The 19,420-nt window shown below is 52.7% G+C and overlaps 1 protein-coding gene across 5 annotated transcripts in view; it reads left to right on the forward strand.

Moving 5' to 3' along the window:
- LOC137638206 (elongator complex protein 2-like) overlaps positions 1–19,420 on the forward strand; it is a 235,971-nt gene that overhangs the window by 203,314 nt on the left and 13,237 nt on the right. For 4 of the 5 annotated variants that reach the window (XM_068370290.1, XM_068370287.1, XM_068370288.1 and 1 more), the window contains one exon: positions 17,589–17,823. The exons of the other annotated variant lie outside the window; for it this stretch is intronic. The gene's annotated coding sequence lies outside the window, so the exon portion shown is untranslated. The remainder of the gene's footprint in view (positions 1–17,588; positions 17,824–19,420) is intronic. 5 annotated transcript variants of the gene reach the window in all.

The following is a 19,420-nucleotide window of genomic DNA, read 5'->3' on the forward strand; positions in this document are numbered from 1 at the left end:
TCCAACACGGAGTACTTACCTCGAACTACTTTCTTAGGAGAGTCTGGGATCTCCTCCCATCCGACCAGAATTTTGTGTAGTTTACCCTATTCCCGTTTTCTATGGGGGTAGTCTCTGGCAGAGTGATACACGCCCAGAAACGACCCGGGGTCAGAGAGCATGCTTTCTCAGGTCTCGCTCCTCAGTAAGTTTCTGGTCGCGTCAGCGTTAACACACCGACACTCTCTTAACCCAGAGCGACCCTTTATGTCCCATGTGTTCCCCACGTGGTCCCTTTGTGTGCTTCCCTTCCTTTCCCTCTGTGTTCCTGTTTCTCGCGGTATATTGCTAGTGCGTTATGGAGCAGCCCAGTCGTTGCCCTGGTCCTATGGCCGGCAAATCGTGTGGCGCTTTTCTCTCAAAACCCTAAGTTGACCCGCACTCCTTATGTTCGTCGTGTAGGGGCAGTGTGTGTTCCCCTATGGCCACATGTCCGGAGTGCGAGTCCTGGAACGAAGTGCAGTGGGTGCGTTACGGCACGAAAAAGAAGAAATCCTCTCGACGGTTGCCTAGGAAGCCCAACGTCTCTTCGCCTCTTGCTTCGCCCGGCGTTCCGTTTGGATAGAGATTCTCTGCCTTCTCCCCCTACCCAGGGTAGGGGTCGAGGTAAGTCTGTTGCGGGGAGCGGCCGGTGGCCCTTCCTCAGGAGTCGGAATTTCCAGACAGTGGTATTGTGTCGTCTGTCCAGGCAAGGGAAGGACGGGTGTGTTTTCGGGGGACGGGGCCCTGGACAAAGCAGGCCCCGTATCTTCGGACGATCCTATGTGGGGAAAACCGGCAGCAGTTTCTTCTCCCGCCTCTTGGGTGGGCTTTTCAGGTGCGTCAGCAGCCGAGGGTGCCGCCGAGAAGGACGACTCGCCGCCATCGGACAGACGCTCTTCAGATCACCCCACAGAATGGAAGAGGAGTTTGAGGCCTGGTTCCCCAACGAAGAGCTCCCCCGTTCCCCTCCAACACCGTCAGCGTCTTTCCCGGCGGATTTTATGGAGCCTGCGTCGTCGGCCGGGCCCCATGCAGAACCAACAATGACACGTCTACTTTCGGACCCTCCAACGAGGCCATGCAGGTCTTCAGCTTCTTCGGTTGAGGCCTACTCCTACTCGTCAGATGAAGGAGCCCCGAGAGACCATAGGAGGCGGCGGGATAGGTCTTGCAGGAGACGTTCACGCTCGCGTTCGAGTTCAAGACCCCGCCACGTGGATAGACGTCCAAGGTCCCCCAGGAGGAAATTTAGGAGAAGTCTTTTACCGGAGGAAGAATGGGTGCGGGTTTTCATCCCACTTAGCCAACTCCTGGGGGCGGCAGGTGTTGCGGGCACCTCGGGATGGCTCCCTAGACACCGCTCACCAGTAGGTTTCATCGACGAGAGCAGATTTGACCGACGGAGGAGCTCGTCTCATCAGACGTCGAGGGACAGGCATAGGTCCGCGAAGGTTCCGACTCCACCCGCCCAGCGGGGACAGTCGCCCCTTCGGTCTGGCAGCCGCGTCCCTCCGTCAAGATCTCCAAGGAGACGTCCAGAAGGGGAGAGGTTCTTTTCCTCGACGGGCAAGCTCCGTCCCAGCGGCGATGCCTGTCCTACGGCCTGTAACGAGGGAATCGGACCACTCCAAGAGGATGCCACCTCCTGGTACGGCTCCCCCCGTCGGAGGTCCTTCGTCACGAGAACCAGGACCCCCCACGGACATGAGAGAGGATGGGGAAGAGGGATCTCCAGCGGAGGTTTCCGCATACTGTAGAGTCATAGGCCTCATCCAACGACACCATAGGCTGGATGAACCGGAGCCCTCGTCTGACGAGTTCTGGCTCTCGAGCCTCAACAGGATGGTGGATGCGCCCGTTCAACAGAAGCCCTCACTAGCTCTCCTGGTGGCTAGAGACGTGAAGCTGGGACCTCACTAGCTCTCCTGGTGTCTAGAGACGTGAAGCTGGGACTGGCACACATGAGCAAGGTAGTGGCCAACCATGTGGAGGCCCCCAAGAGCCAGACCACCTTTAGACTTCTCCAGGGCCTGAAGACTCAGTCACGGTTTCACCTCCCGGAAGGACACCGCGCAGGCCCCTGCGCAGTAGAACCAGCTGTCGCCATCTTGGGACAAGGCGCAGCAGAAGAGAGGGCCACCACAGCCCCGGTTTGTTTCTCGCCAGCGGAGACCGCCATGATGGAGGAGTTGTCCAGGGACCTGGTGCATCTGTCATCCTGGCTGGATTGGTGGGCCGCCACTCTGGTAGCGTTCCAATCCTCGTACGATCTAGCAGTCCCGGAAAATCAGGCCCTGCTGAAAGAGCTGATTAGCTCGGGGGGTAAGGCCTTGAAGTTCCTGTGCTATCAGTCAATTACACAAACCGCCAACTGGATACTGAGGGAAAGGGACACTGTACTCAGCAAACTGGTAAGGCGGCTCCCCGACAGAGAGGCGAGGTCCCTGAGGAGTCTTCCACTGTGGGGCGAGACTGTCTTCCCCCTCAAGGAAGTAGAGGAAGCGATGGAGAGGGTGAGAAAGCTGCAGGATGTGGGCGAACCGAGACCTCCAGCAAGAAGATCCATCCATAGGAGACCTCCTTCGGACGTCCCTCTTCCTCCTCGCGCCTCACCTAGCCAGCCCAGGAGAGACGCTCCTACTACGTCCTGGCAGCAGCCGTCACAGCCCTCCTGTAGAGGATCTTCAGCCACTCAGTCAACATTCAGGTATTGTGTCGTCTGTCCAGGCAAGGGAAGGACGGGTGTGTTTTCGGGGGACGGGGCCCTGGACAAAGCAGGCCCCGTATCTTCGGACGATCCTATGTGGGGAAAACCGGCAGCAGTTTCTTCTCCCGCCTCTTGGGTGGGCTTTTCAGGTGCGTCAGCAGCCGAGGGTGCCGCCGAGAAGGACGACTCGCAGCCATCGGACAGACGCTCTTCAGATCACCCCACAGAATGGAAGAGGAGTTTGAGGCCTGGTTCCCCAACGAAGAGCTCCCCCATTCCCCTCCAACACCGTCAGCGTCTTTCCCGGCGGATTTTATGGAGCCTGCGTCGTCGGCCGGGCCCCATGCAGAACCAACAATGACACGTCTACTTTCGGACCCTCCAACGAGGCCATGCAGGTCTTCAGCTTCTTCGGTTGAGGCCTACTCCTACTCGTCAGATGAAGGAGCCCCGAGAGACCATAGGAGGCGGCGGGATAGGTCTTGCAGGAGACGTTCACGCTCGCGTTCGAGTTCAAGACCCCGCCACGTGGATAGACGTCCAAGGTCCCCCAGGAGGAAATTTAGGAGAAGTCTTTTACCGGAGGAAGAATGGGTGCGGGTTTTCATCCCACGTAGCCAACTCCTGGGGGCGGCAGGTGTTGCGGGCACCTCGGGATGGCTCCCTAGACACCGCTCACCATTAGGTTTCATCGACGAGAGCAGATTTGACCGACGGAGGAGCTCGTCTCATCAGACGTCGAGGGACAGGCATAGGTCCGCGAAGGTTCCGACTCCACCCGCCCAGCGGGGACAGTCGCCCCTTCAGTCTGGCAGCCGCGTCCCTCCGTCAAGATCTCCAAGGAGACGTCCAGAAGGGGAGAGGGTCTTTTCCTCGACGGGCAAGCTCCGTCCCAGCGGCGATGCCTGTCCTACGGCCTGTAACGAGGGAATCGGACCACTCCAAGAGGATGCCACCTCCTGGTACGGCTCCCCCCGTCGGAGGCCCTTCGTCACGAGAACCAGGACCCCCCACGGACATGAGAGAGGATGGGGAAGAGGGATCTCCAGCGGAGGTTTCCGCATACTGTAGAGTCATAGGCCTCATCCAACGACACCATAGGCTGGATGAACCGGAGCCCTCGTCTGACGAGTTCTGGCTCTCGAGCCTCAACAGGATGGTGGATGCGCCCGTTCAACAGAAGCCCTCACTAGCTCTCCTGGTGGCTAGAGACGTGAAGCTGGGACCTCACTAGCTCTCCTGGTGTCTAGAGACGTGAAGCTGGGACTGGCACACATGAGCAAGGTAGTGGCCAACCATGTGGAGGCCCCCAAGAGCCAGACCACCTTTAGACTTCTCCAGGGCCTGAAGACTCAGTCACGGTTTTACCTCCCGGAAGGACACCGCGCAGGCCCCTGCGCAGTAGAACCAGCTGTCGCCATCTTGGGACAAGGCGCAGCAGAAGAGAGGGCCACCACAGCCCCGGTTTGTTTCTCGCCAGCGGAGACCGCCATGATGGAGGAGTTGTCCAGGGACCTGGTGCATCTGTCATCCTGGCTGGATTGGTGGGCCGCCACTCTGGTAGCGTTCCAATCCTCGTACGATCTAGCAGTCCCGGAAAATCAGGCCCTGCTGAAAGAGCTGATTAGCTCGGGGGGTAAGGCCTTGAAGTTCCTGTGCTATCAGTCAATTACACAAACCGCCAACTGGATACTGAGGGAAAGGGACACTGTACTCAGCAAACTGGTAAGGCGGCTCCCCGACAGAGAGGCGAGGTCCCTGAGGAGTCTTCCACTGTGGGGCGAGACTGTCTTCCCCCTCAAGGAAGTAGAGGAAGCAATGGAGAGGGTGAGAAAGCTGCAGGATGTGGGCGAACCGAGACCTCCAGCAAGAAGATCCATCCATAGGAGACCTCCTTCGGATGTCCCTCTTCCTCCTCGCGCCTCACCTAGCCAGCCCAGGAGAGACGCTCCTACTACGTCCTGGCAGCAGCCGTCACAGCCCTCCTGTAGAGGATCTTCAGCCACTCAGTCAACATTCAGGTATTGTGTCGTCTGTCCAGGCAAGGGAAGGACGGGTGTGTTTTCGGGGGACGGGGCCCTGGACAAAGCAGGCCCCGTATCTTCGGACGATCCTATGTGGGGAAAACCGGCAGCAGTTTCCTCTCCCGCCTCTTGGGTGGGCTTTTCAGGTGCGTCAGCAGCCGAGGGTGCCGCCGAGAAGGACGACTCGCCGCCATCGGACAGACGCTCTTCAGATCACCCCACAGAATGGAAGAGGAGTTTGAGGCCTGGTTCCCCAACGAAGAGCTCCCCCGTTCCCCTCCAACACCGTCAGCGTCTTTCCCGGCGGATTTTATGGAGCCTGCGTCGTCGGCCGGGCCCCATGCAGAACCAACAATGACACGTCTACTTTCGGACCCTCCAACGAGGCCATGCAGGTCTTCAGCTTCTTCGGTTGAGGCCTACTCCTACTCGTCAGATGAAGGAGCCCCGAGAGACCATAGGAGGCGGCGGGATAGGTCTTGCAGGAGACGTTCACGCTCGCGTTCGAGTTCAAGACCCCGCCACGTGGATAGACGTCCAAGGTCCCCCAGGAGGAAATTTAGGAGAAGTCTTTTACCGGAGGAAGAATGGGTGCGGGTTTTCATCCCACTTAGCCAACTCCTGGGGGCGGCAGGTGTTGCGGGCACCTCGGGATGGCTCCCTAGACACCGCTCACCAGTAGGTTTCATCGACGAGAGCAGATTTGACCGACGGAGGAGCTCGTCTCATCAGACTTCGAGGGACAGGCATAGGTCCGCGAAGGTTCCGACTCCACCCGCCCAGCGGGGACAGTCGCCCCTTCGGTCTGGCAGCCGTGTCCCTCCGTCAAGATCTCCAAGGAGACGTCCAGAAGGGGAGAGGTTCTTTTCCTCGACGGGCAAGCTCCGTCCCAGCGGCGATGCCTGTCCTACGGCCTGTAACGAGGGAATCGGACCACTCCAAGAGGATGCCACCTCCTGGTACGGCTCCCCCCGTCGGAGGTCCTTCGTCACGAGAACCAGGACCCCCCACGGACATGAGAGAGGATGGGGAAGAGGGATCTCCAGCGAAGGTTTCCGCATACTGTAGAGTCATAGGCCTCATCCAACGACACCATAGGCTGGATGAACCGGAGCCCTCGTCTGACGAGTTCTGGCTCTCGAGCCTCAACAGGATGGTGGATGCGCCCGTTCAACAGAAGCCCTCACTAGCTCTCCTGGTGGCTAGAGACGTGAAGCTGGGACCTCACTAGCTCTCCTGGTGTCTAGAGACGTGAAGCTGGGACTGGCACACGTGAGCAAGGTAGTGGCCAACCATGTGGAGGCCCCCAAGAGCCAGACCACCTTTAGACTTCTCCAGGGCCTGAAGACTCAGTCACGGTTTTACCTCCCGGAAGGACGACGAGCAGGCCCTTGCGCAGTAGAACCAGCTGTCGCCATCTTGGGACAAGGCGCAGCAGAAGAGAGGGCCACCACAGCCCCGGTTTGTTTCTCGCCAGCGGAGACCGCCATGATGGAGGAGTTGTCCAAGGACCTGGTGCATCTGTCATCCTGGCTGGATTGGTGGGCCGTCACTCTGGTAGCGTTCCAATCCTCGTACGATCTAGCAGTCCCGGAAAATCAGGCCCTGCTGAAAGAGCTGATTAGCTCGGGGGGTAAGGCCTTGAAGTTCCTGTGCTATCAGTCAATTACACAAACCGCCAACTGGATACTGAGGAAAAGGGACACTGTACTCAGCAAATTGGTAAGGCGGCTCCCGGACAGAGAGGGGCGAGACTGTCTTCCCCCTCAAGGAAGTAGAGGAAGCGATGGAGAGGGTGAGAAAGCTGCAGGATGTGGGCGAACCGAGACCTCCAGCAAGAAGATCCATCCAAAGGAGACCTCCTTCGGATGTCCCTCTTCCTCCTCGCGCCTCACCTAGCCAGCCCAGGAGAGACGCTCCTACTACGTCCTGGCAGCAGCCGTCACAGCCCTCCTGTAGAGGATCTTCAGCCACTCAGTCAACATTCAGGCCCTCCTATTCGGCCTCCTAAAGAGGGCGTTCGGGCCGTGCCTCCCGAAGGAGATAGGGAGGGAGGCCCCCTACTCCTGCCGAAGCCTCAGGTGGGGGGATGCCTCAGAAATTCTTGGCAAGCATGGCGATACCACGGGTCAGATCCGTGGACCGTGACGGTCCTGAAGGAAGGATACAGATTGCCCTTCCTGGCGGAACCCCCACCTCTGATACCAGATCTACAGGCGGAATGGTTGGCACCGAAAGACCTCCTGAGAAGGGCAGCCGTACAAAAAGAAGTCTCTGCTATGCTAGCGAAAGGGGCAATGGAGCCAGTCAAGAACCCAGGCCCAGGGTTCTACAGCAGACTCTTCCTGGTGGAGAAAGCGACAGGGGGCTGGAGACCAGTCATAGACCTCTCACCCCTCAACAAGTTAGTGTGCAAAACCAACTTCAAGATGGACACTCCGAAGTCGGTCCTAGCGTCCTTGAGGGAAGGAGATTTCATGATGTCGATAGACCTCAAGGACACATACTTCCAGATCCCTGTCCACCCCTCCAGCAGGAAGTATCTAAGGGTAAAATGGGGTACCCAAACATTGCAGTTCAAGACCCTCTGCTTCGGTCTATCCACGGCCCCTCAGGTCTTCACGAGGATCTTCGCGACAGTTTCAGCCTGGGCACACGAACAGGGCATCCACCTGATTCGGTACCTGGACAACTGGTTGTTGCTTTCAGACTCAAGGGAAGTACTGAGGGGGCAAGACGCGAAGCTCCTGCTGTTCTGCAACGTCTTGGGTATCACCATCAACCTGGAGAAGTCCCAATTGATACCCTCCACCAGGATGACCTACCTCGGGATGGTCCTGGACTCCCGGTTGGCGAGAGCATTCCCTTCCGCGGAGAGGCTAGAAAACCTGAGCCAGATCCTACGGCCCTTTCTGTCGGGTCAGCCCAGGAGAGCCAAGGACTGGCAGAGACTGATAGGTCACCTCATGTCATTGGAGAAGCTAGTTCCTCAGGGGAGACTCAAGCTCAGGGGAGTTCAGTGGAACCTGAAAGAAGCCTGGAACCAGAGAGACACCCCTCACAAAGTAGTTCCGGTGACCACGGAAACGAAGGAGGCCCTCGAGTGGTGGCTCGACACTTCGAACACCCTCAAGGGGATGCCCTTCGCACCCGACCCTCCGGAGATGCTCCTCTTCACGGACGCCTCCAAGGATGGTTGGGGTTCTCACCTCCTCTACAGTACAGCGAGAGGAAGGTGGGGACCCGAGGAGAAAAACCTGCACATCAATGTGCTGGAAATGATGGCAGTTCAAAGGGCGTGTCTGGAGTTCGCCCAGAAGCTCCGGGGAAACACCGTGGTGTTGATGTACGACAACGCTACCATAGTAGCCTACATAAAGAAGCAAGGAGGACTGAAATCAAAGGAGTTGTGCGGCCTCACGTTGGAATTTCTGGAATGGGCCGAAAGGAAACAGATCAGGATCTCGGCCAGGTTCATTCCAGGGAAAAGGAACGTCCTAGCCGACGGCCTCAGTTGAATGGGTCAGGTGGTGGGGTCCGAGTGGTCCCTTCACCCAGAAGTGGCCAAGACTCTGATCCAGAAGTGGGGCCCTCCGGTAATAGACCTCTTCGCCACGAGACTCAACGCACAGCTCCCTGTGTTCTGTTCTCCTGTGCCAGACCAGGGAGCAGCGTTCGAGGACGCCTTCCAGCATCCCTGGGACAACCTCGACGTGTACGCCTTCCCTCCCTTCGGAATGCTCAGACAAGTCCTCAACAGGGTGAGGAGAGCGAGCAACCTGTGGATGACTTTGGTAGCGCCCTGGTGGCCGGAGAGAGAGTGGTTCGCGGACCTAAAGGAACTGGCGCGCCTCCCACCCTGGCCCCTTCCGGACAGGTCAGACCTTCTCCGGCAACCACACTTTCAAAGGTTCCACAAAAACCCTCGGTCCTTCTCCTGAGGAAGGAAGGCTATTCGGCGAAGACCGCAATGAGGATGTCGGGTTACCTGAGACGGTCTTCGGCCGCTGTGTACCAGGCAAAATGGGCTACCTTCACGAAGTGGTGCGCCGCTAAGAATATCAAGCTGTTGAGAGCCTCCATCCCGGAGATAGCCGACTTCTTGATCTATCTCAGGAACGAGGAAGTCATGTCCATCCCAGCCATTAAAGGAGTTCGAGCAGCCCTAGGTCAAGTCTTTCTCCGGATGGGCATCGACCTAGGTTCCTCCACACACATCTCGATGCTCATCAAGAGCTTTGAGCAATCATGCCCTCTGCACGCGGTTAGAGTGCCCCAGTGGGACGTGGCTAGGGTCCTGGAGATGCTGTCAGAACCTCCCTTCGAACCCCTAAAAGACATCATAGACAAAGAACTCACCCTCAAGACACTAGCTTCGGCAAAACGAGCAGGTGTCACACTCGAAGGGCTGGCGTGAAGCTACCTTCAAGTTTCTACCATCCTTTGTGGCCAAGACTCAGGACCCAGCAGTCTGGGACCCCAAGTTTGAAGAGTTCTCGGTGCCGGCAATCCCACGTTCAGACAACCCCAAGGACTTGCGGCTGTGCCCTGTTAGAGCAGTACGGAAGTACTTGGAGAGGACGTCCAGGTTGAGGTCCGAAGTTAAGAATCTGTTCGTTTCTTCAGGATTGGTGAAGAAACCCGTATCCAAGAACACGATTTCCTTCTGGTTACGCCAAGTGATCAGGAGAGCCTACAGTAGTGTAGGAATTCCTATTCCTGGTAAACCCAGACCTCACGACATCAGGGGTCTGAGTACCTCTCTGGCCTTTGAGAAGAACATGGCAGTCGGCCAAATCCTGAGGGCTGGTGCTTGGACCAGTCAGTCAACCTTCACAGCTCACTACTTGAAGGAATGCTCGAGGAGGTCCTTGGACGGATTTTCCCTCGGTCCCGTCATTTCAGCCCTTCAAAAGATTTAAAGGTATAACCCCAGGGAACCCACGGGCAGTAAGTCCAAGAGAGACAGGTTCCTTTTCCTTACCCCCCCCCCCCCCGTTACCTAATTACCTTCCCTAAAATGACTCGGAATACCTTTAACCCTTTTACCCCCAAAGGACGTACTGGTACGTTTCACAAAACTCATCCCTTTACCCCCATGGACGTACCGGTACGTCCTTGCAAAAAAATGCTACAAAAATTTTTTTTTTCATATTTTTGATAATTTTTTGAGAAAATTCAGGCATTTTCCAAGAGATTGAGACCAACTTGACCTCTCTATGACAAAAATTAAGGCTGTTAGAGCAATTTAAAAAAAATATACTGCAAAATGTGCTGGGAAAAAAATAACCCCCGGGGGGGTTAAGGGTTGGAAATTTCCAAAGAGCCTGGGGTAAAAGGGTTATCTACCATGGGATATATCGTCAGTGAAGGAATACGTCTCCAAGGCGTTTGTTTTACAGAGGTAAGCCACTTAGACACTAAGTTAGTTTTTTGGGTAGTCTTCCCTATTTTCGAGTGTTTTCTATCTGTGGGTCATCGGAACCTAGTCCCCTATCTAGGTTTTCCCCCTTGTTGCTTCCATCATCCCGGTCTGATCCCTGCAGTACACTCCCACCTCCTAAAGTATAAGTCTCCTAAGAAAGTAGTTCGAGGTAAGTACTCAGGGTTGGAACAAATCACAAATTTTAAGTAATTTGTATTTTTCGTAACAGTACTTACCTCAAACTACTTTCGGGTTATGGCCCACCCGTTCTTCCCCGAGTGCCTTACAGGATTTAATAGAGAGAGGATATCCTCTTTCTACCAAAACTTACTGAGGAGCGAGACCTGAGAAAGCATGCTCTCTGACCCCGGGTCGTCTCTGGGCGCGTATCACTCCGCCAGAGACTACCCCCATAGAAAACGGGAAAAGGGTAAACTACACAAAATTCTGGTCGGATGGGAGGCGATCCCAGACTCTCCTAAGAAAGTAGTTCGAGGTAAGTACTGTTAGGAAAAATGTTATTTTCATTAGTAAAATAAATTTTTGAATATACTTACCCGATAATCATGTAGCTGTCAACTCTGTTGCCGACAGAAATCTACGGTCGGGATACGCCAGCGATCGCTATACAGGTGGGGGTGAACACCACAGCGCCATCTGTGGTCAGGTACTCCAGTACTTCTTGTCAACACCACCTCAATTTTTTCCTCGGTCCACTGGTTCTCTATGGGGAGGAAGGGTGGGTCAATTAAATCATGATTATCGGGTAAGTATATTCAAAAATTTATTTTACTAATGAAAATAACATTTTTCAATATTAATCTTACCCGATAATCATGTAGCTGATTCACACCCAGGGTGGTGGATGGAGACCAGCATACATGTTAACAAAGAAGCTAAGTATCCCGTATTTTATTTTATTAGTTATTCAAAAATAACATAAAATAAATAAGTACCTGGTAAGGAAGACGACTTGAACCATTACTCTGCCTTTATTAAGTACGTCTTCCTTACTGAGCGTAGCGGTCCTCTTAGGATGCTGAACGACTCTTAGGTGCTGAAGTATAAAGGGCTGCAACCCATACTAAAGGACCTCATCACAACCTTTAACCTCGGCGCTTCTCAAGAAAGAATTGACCACCCACCAAATCAACAAGGATGTGGAAGGCTTCTTAGCCGACCGTACAACCCATAAAAAGTATTCAAGAGAAGGGTTAAAAAGGTTATGGGATTATGGGAATGTAGTGGCTGAGCCCCCGCCTACTACTGCATTCGTTGCTACGAATGGTCCCAGGGTGTAGCAGTTCCCGTAAAGAGACTGGACATCTTTGAGATAGAATGATGCGAACACTGACTTGCTTCTCCAATAGGTTGCATCCATAACACTCTGCAGAGAACGGTTCTGTTTGAGGGCCACTGAAGTAGCCACAGCTCTCACTTCATGTGTCCTTACCTTCAGCAAAGCAAGGTCTTCTTCCTTCAGATGAGAATGTGCTTCCCTAATCAGGAGCCTGAATAGGTAAGAAACTGAGTTCTTAGACCTTGGAAGAGAAGGCTTCTTGATAGCACACCATAAGGCTTCTGATTGTCCTCGTAAAGGTTATGACCTTTTTAGATAGTACCTAAGAGCTCTAACTGGGCAAAGTACTCTCTCCAGTTCGTCCCCCACCAAGTTGGACAGGTTTGGGATCTCGAACGACTTAGGCCAAGGACGTGAAGGAAGCTCGTTTTAGCAAAAAACCGAGCTGCAAGGAACATGTAGCCGTTTCAGATGTGAAAACTATGTTCCTGCTGAAGGCGTGGATCTCACTTACTCTTTTAGCTGTTGTAAAGCACACGAGGAAAAGAGTTTTTAATGTGAGGTCCTTAAAAGAGGCTGATTGGAGAGGTTCAAATCTCGATGACATAAGGAACCTTAGGACCACGTCTAGATTCCAGCCTGGAGTGGACAACCGACGTTCCTTTGAGGTCTCAAAAGACCTAAGGAGGTCCTGTAGATCTTTGTTGGTGGAAAGATCCAAGCCTCTGTGGCGGAAAACCGCTGCCAACATACTTCTGTAACCCTTAATCGTAGGAGCTGAAAGGGATCTTACGTTCCTTAGATGTAACAGGAAGTCAGCAATCTGGGTTACAGTGGTACTGGATGAGGAAACTGCATTGGCCTTGTACCAGCTTCGGAAGACTTCCCCTTAGACTGATAGACTCTGAGAGTGGATGTCCTCCTTGCTCTGGCAATCGCTCTGGCTGCCTCCTTCGAAAAGCCCCTAGCTCTTGAGAGTCTTTCGAAAGTCTGAAGGCAGTCATACGAAGAGCGTGGAGGTTTGGATGTACCTTCTTTACGTGAGGTAGACGTAGAAGGTCCACTCCTAGAGGAAGAGTCCTGGGAATGTCGACCAGCCATTGCAGTACCTCTATGAACCATTCTCTCGCGGGCCAGAGCGGAGCCAACCAACGTCAGCCGTGTCCCTTTGCGAGAGGCGAACTTCTGAAGTACCCTGTTGGCAATCTTGAACGGCGGGAATGCATACAGGTCGAGATGGGACCAATCCAGCAGAAAAGCATCCACGTGAACTGCTGCTGGGTCTGGAATCGGAGAACAATACAACGGGAGTCTCTAGGTTATCGAGGTAGCGAACAGATCTATGGTTGGCTGACCCCACAGGGCCCAAAGTCTGCTGCAAACATTCTTGTGAAGGGTCCACTCTGTGGGGATGACCTGACCCTTCCGGCTAAGGCGATCTGCCATGACATTCATATCGCCCTGAATGAACCTCGTTACCAGCGTGAGCTTTCGATCTTTTAACCAGATGAGGAGGTCCCTTGCGATCTAGAACAACTTCCACGAATGAGTCCCTCCCTGCTTGGAGATGTAAGCCAAGGCTGTGGTGTTGTCAGAGTCCACCTCCACCACCTTGTTAAGCTGGAGGGACTTGAAGTTTATCAAGGCCAGATGAACCGCCAACAGCTCCTTGCAATAGATGTGAAGTGTCCTTAGCTCCTGATTCCATGTTCCCGAGCATTCCTGTCCGTCCAAAGTCGCACCCCAGCCCGTGTCTGAAGCGTCAGAGAAGAGACGGCGGTCGGGTTTCTGAACAGCCAAAGGTAGACTTCCTTGAGAAGAAAGCTGTTCTTTCACCACGTGAGAGTAGACCTCCTCTCTTCGGAAACAGGAACTGAGATCGTCTCTAGCGTCATGTCCCTTATCCAGTGAGCCGCTAGATGATACTGAAGGGGGCGGAGGTGGCGTCCCCCTAACTCGATGAACAGGGCCAGCGATGAAAGTGTCCCTGTTAGACTCATCCACTACCTGACTGAGCATCGGTTCCTTCTCAGCATGCTCTGGATGCAATCTAGGGCTTAATAGATCCTTGGGGCCGACGGAAAAGCCCGAAAAGCTCGACTCTGAAGATCCATACCCAGGTAGACAATGGTCTGGGATGGGACGAGCTGGGACTCCTCAAAATTGACCAGGAGGCCCAGTTCCTAGGTCAGATCCATAGTCCATCTGAGAATCTCCGGACAGCGACGACTTGTGGGAGCTCTTAAAAGCTAGTCGTCTGACGGAGCCGGACACAAGATCATGGTACTGCTGCACAGTCTGTGAACTGTCAACCATGGGGAAGCGAGGAAGTACCGCGACAACCCGAAGCTGTCTAGACTGTCTGGGTCGTACAGACAACTCCTTATCGGGTTGCTGAGGTTGCCGCACTGCGTCACAACAAGTCACTTCTGCTGGTTGTTGAACGTCTTCCCAGTGACACACTGACTCCGTAAACAAAAAATCCTCTAACAAGGACTAAGCTTGGACTACATGTCTTGCAACAAAGCTCAAGGTCTATGGGAGCAGGTGTGGTAACAGACGGGGTTAGCGACTGAAGTGGAACCATTACCCTCCCTGGAAGCATGTTATGCTTAAATAAAAGTCCATAGGAGGCTAAGCAGCTAAAGGCTCCTCTCCAAATGACAGAGTCCTCAAGGGAATATCAGAAGGAGGGAGAATAGCACTTTCTCATCTACAGGAACCATATCCGAGAAAAGCTAAGTTCTCTCAGTGAGGGTTTCACTGGTGCAAAAGCAGCAGACTAGAAGGCAACGTTATGAAACTGCTTGACAGTCTAGTGAGTTGGCAACAACCAAAGATGTGTGACTGAGGAGCATGCGGTAAGGTATGCAGAGCATGCTGTATGCAGAGCATGCTGTATGTAGAGCATGCTGTAAGGTAAGCAGAGCATGTTGCATGGCGTGCGACTTATGCTGCATGGGATGAGGCTCATGCTGCATGGGATGAGGCTCATGCTGCATGGGATGAGGCTCATGCTGCATGGTATGAGGCTCATGCTGCATGGGATGAGGCTCATGCTGCAAGGGATGAGGCTCATGCCGCATGCGTTGAGGAGGATGCCGCATAGTATGAGGCTCCTGCCTCATGGGTTGAGGCGGTTGCCGCATAGCATGAGGCTCCTGCCTCATGGTTTGAGGAGGATGCCGCATAGCATGAGGCTCCTCATAGCATGAGACTCCTGCCTCATGGGTTGAGGAGGATGCCGCATAGTATGAGGCTCCTGCCTCATGGGTTGAGGAGGATGCCGCATAGCATGAGGCTCCTGCCTCATGGTTTGAGGAGGATGCCGCATAGCATGAGGCTCCTGTGAGGTTCCTGCCTCAAGAGTTGCGTCTGCCTCAAGGGTTGAGGAGGTAGCTGCGCAGAGAGAGGCTCATGCTGTGAAGAATGCGGTTGCTGCATGCGTTGAGGCGGCTGCCTCATAGCATGAGGTTCCTGCCTCAAGAGTTGCGTCTGCCTCAAGAGTTGAGGCTCTTGCCTCAAGAGTTGAGGTTCTTGCCTCAAGAGTTGAGGCTCTTGCCTCAAGAGTTGAGGTTCTTGCCTCAAGAGTTGAGGTTCTTGCCTCAAGAGTTGAGGTTCTTGCCTCAAGAGTTGAGGCTCTTGCCTCAAGAGTTGAGGCTCTTGCCTCAAGAGTTGAGGTTCTTGCCTCAAGAGTTGAGGCTCTTGCCTCAAGAGTTGAGGTTCTTGCCTCAAGAGTTGAGGTGGCTGCCGCAAGAGTTGAGGTTCTTGCCTCAAGAGTTGAGGTGCTAGCCTCGAGAGTTGAGGTTCTCGCCTCAAGAGTTGAGGTTCTTGCCTCAAGAGTTGAGGTGGCTGCCGCAAGAGTTGAGGTTGCTGCCTCAAGGATGGTGGATGCAAAGCATAAGGCTCCTGCCTCAAGTGTTGAGGAGGTTGCCGCATAGCAAGAGGCTCCTGCCTCAAGGAAAGTGGAGGTTGCTGCACAGCGCTGGTATCTGGCAACTCCCAAAGCGGCAGCTCACGCATGGAGGCTGGTTGAGGAACCTCAACATCATACGTCTGGCAGGGTGGACTGCGCAGAGGTGGAGGAGCGCTCGCAGGAGAAGGTGTGCTAACCTTCTCTGCCTGAAACTCCTGCATCAACACCGCAAGCTGAGACTGCATTGTCTGCAGCATAGACCACTAGAGTTAAAGAAAGACAACAACAAACGGAGCTACTGTCCGTTGAGACTGAGGGTCTAAAACAGCTGGTGCGGCAACAGACAGAGTTACTGCCTGTTGCGATACCACCTTGCCTCTCTGGGAGGTGTGCAGTTGTCGTACTGCAGCAAGTCCGAACTGACCCAGTGCTAATGGCACCACCTAGGAGTTGGACTTGCGCGGAAGGGACCGACTTGCACTTAAAAGCTGCAAGATTTGGTCCATGGTTTCTGCGAGAAACCTCTTCCGCAGACGAGGAATAAAAGGGCTCTCTCGTCTTTGTGTGGGTGGGGTGATCACGTCGGCAACGTGTGTAGATACACCCGAAACCACGGAGGGAAACGTCTGTTCGTCGATCAAGGCCTGCTGAACCCATAAGTCCTTCGACATTACTTCTCCCCTGGGCTTGGGAGCTTGTAAGAGGTCCCAGACTAGGCGAACAACTGGCACGAACAGACGAACCCTCGAACGCAACACTGTAACACTTTGCGCTTATCACTTTATCACTTTTGATTTTCTGTTTGCACTTATTTCACTGAACTCGAAACTTTAAGTGGTTTGTACCTGAAACACGCAATTCTATCCTTCATTAAATGTTAGTAATTGCGAAAACAGTATTACAATGTAACAGAAAAACATAATGAAAGATAAATAATTCAGTGGCTGGAAAAGAGACTAAACACTAGATCAAATAAACTACGTTTAAAATCTCTCACCGCATAAAGCTTGAGAACAAGAATAAAACTCTAGAAACGTTTACCTTCTTCCCCTAAAGAGACTAGGGAGAAGAGCAAAAACGATAACAACGTTACCCGCTTGAACGAAACGTTTATCCTCCTCTCTCTCCCTCCGTCTCTATCTCTCTCTCTCTCTCTCTTGACTTAGAACCTGAGAGAAGAGCCCAATTATATATATCGTTAAAACATATTATTGTTAAAGGAAAAAAACTGAAAGATTTCCCAAATAAAAAGTTCCTTTATTAGAATTAAAACCATTTAAGCTAAGAAAGAATGAACAAAACGCTAGAATCGGTTTACTCTTACGGCAACGTGACACCGTGAATGCTCTCTCTCTATCGTGACGATAGAGCGCAAGTTGAACGTTCTGAACGTCAACAACTGCAGAGACAAAACAAAACGTTAGTTCAACTTTGAAAACAGTACGAGACTATCAAAGAAATTCTTTCAAAAACATTAAAATAGCATAATATGTTAACAGGTAAAAACGAAATGACGGGCTCAATGTAAATTAACTTCGGTTCCAAGAAAAGACCGCCTACTATTAGGAAAGGTCGAATATAAACAAATATAAAAATTAATTTTAATAAGTTTATAATAAAAGGAAGTTAATCGAAGAGGCCTATAAAAGGCGGAGAGATATAAAATAAATCTATAACTTTTGTTAAGCAAAATTAAGAAAGAGAGTCTATACTCTCTTCGACACCAACACTTCCGTCTAAGGGAAGGGTCGGCCATTTAAAAGTGAAAGAGAGTTCATACTCTCTTCGTCACCATAAATAATCAAATTAATTCCAAAAGCTAGCTAAGCTAATGATAAAACTTCCTGAATAGCGAAAGCTAAACTCTAGAGCAAATACATCACCAAATCGTGAGCAATAACTCCAGAATCAACAGCGTATCCATGTAGGTCTAGCCGGAGGCACGACAGAGGAAAAATTGAGGTGGTGTTGACAAGAAGTACTGGAGTACCTGACCACAGATGGCGCTGTGGTGTTCACCCCCACCTGTATAGCGATCGCTGGCGTATCCCGACCGTAGAGTTGACAGCTACATGATTATCGGGTAAGATTAATATTGAAAAATACAAATTACTTAAAATTTGTGATTTTGTATTGAATGACTTAATGTAAATATAGATAGAATTATTAGAATATTAATTTATTTCCTTTTTCAGATGTTCAACCTAGAGACCACAAGACACTCCAAAGGTTTAAAGGCATCTCATGAATGGCAGATGAAAGGGACAGCGACAGTGTCCTTAAGACTAACCATATATACATATGATCAGCACCCAAGGCCCCTCTCCACCCTAGCTAAGACCAGGGAGGGCCAGGCAATGGCTGCTGATTACCCAGTAGGTAGATAACAAGAAACTATTGAGTTTTCAATTGACCACCAGGATAACAAAGGTTAGTGGTTAACTAGAACATTATATTCGAAAAGTTCTACTTTTTAAAGTATTCAATTTTCAAATCTCTTTTTAACACAAAATTTGATGGCTAGTGATATTCATCCTCATAGTCCCAATGTACATTGTGCTAGTCTTAAATTTTAGCATTTCTCAGTTTCATTCATATTCTTTGTTAATTGTTCAAATGGCTTTCGTCCTATATTTGAAATTCTCTTTGTTCCGTAACCGAAATACAAACCACTCTATTTACATTGGGTTTACTTTCGGCGTAGCTGAAATGACGAGCCAATAGTTTTAACGAGGGTTAACTACCCCCGCGCTAGTTAGCGGGGGTAGGGGAAGGGGTAGCTTGCTACCCCTCCCCCCCCACACACCGGTGATTTGCTTCACTTCACTTTTGGCTCCGGCGATGAACAGACGTGTCTGTCCATCGTCCTCGTTTGACAGCCTTAATCTTTTTTGCTTTTCCTCAGCTTGTGTGTGTTTGAAGTTGGCCTCACCCTTGGATATCCATCATGCGCAAGTGCCCTGGTATTGCCAGTCGCCCTTGCGGTACTTTCATGTCTGCGGTGGATACGGATCCTCACACCCTTTGCCCGCAGTGTCGAGGCCGACGGTGTGACAGAGAAAATAGGGAGTGGTCTGCCTCCCAGTGGGAGAAGTTTGGCCGCCGGTGTAAGAAGTAGTCCAAGAGAGACCGTTCTCCTTCTGTGGTTGCCTTGAAGGAGGAAGGCTCTCGGGACTCTTCTTCCGTCGCCCAAACCTCCTCCGAAGCTCCCCCTCGTCCGGCTCCTGAGGAGAGACCGCCGAGTGGGAGCGCAGGCCCTAGTTCTGTTTCCCGACCTTGGGTTGGGGGAGAGGGTGTCGCCTCCCATAGCGGGGCGGCTCCCCCTCCTCCCCCGGGGGAGGTTGTTGATAATGATTCTTTGTCTCATGATCTCTTTCAGCTTTGGGCTTCCTTGGGGCTGAAGGGCCTGCCCTCCAAGGAAGCCCTGTTTGACCTTGTCCAGTTGGGGGCCGCTGTTAAGCAGTCGCCGGTGATAGCAGAGGTAGATCCTCTGTCTATCGTCGACGTCGTGGTGACAGAGGCTTCCGACGGGTCGGGGCAAACCTCTGCGGTTCCTGATGAGGATGACGTTGCTGAAGGCTCTCCTCCCCCTTCTGTACACCCTTCGAAGAGGGAAGGGAGTCCCACGGGCTCTTCTTCTGCCAAGCCTCCCTCTCGGGGGAGCGCTTTGACTGAGACTCCCCTTCGGAGGACGGATGATCCTGACGACCCCCCTCGTGGCCGCCTTCGCCGTAAGGCTCACCGTCCGGTATGTCGTAAGGGCCTCCCGTCTCCCTGTAAGGGTGCTAAGAGGCACCTTTTTGAATCTTTGCCTCCTTCCTCCGATGGGGATTCTCCTCGCCGTAAGCAGCCTGCAGCTCCTCCCTCCTTAGACCACTCCGGGGATCGATCTCGTTCTCCAATGCCTTCCAGACCTTCCGCCCCTGGTGCAGATAGCAGTCTGACCTCGTCATCCGACGGGCAACGGTCCCTTCGGGGCAAAGGGTTGCCTCCCACGGTGTGGGTGCTTCCCTTGCGCGTCAGGGTT

Source organism: Palaemon carinicauda, chromosome 3, assembly GCF_036898095.1.
Source record: "Palaemon carinicauda isolate YSFRI2023 chromosome 3, ASM3689809v2, whole genome shotgun sequence".
Classification (NCBI taxonomy): domain Eukaryota; kingdom Metazoa; phylum Arthropoda; class Malacostraca; order Decapoda; family Palaemonidae; genus Palaemon; species Palaemon carinicauda.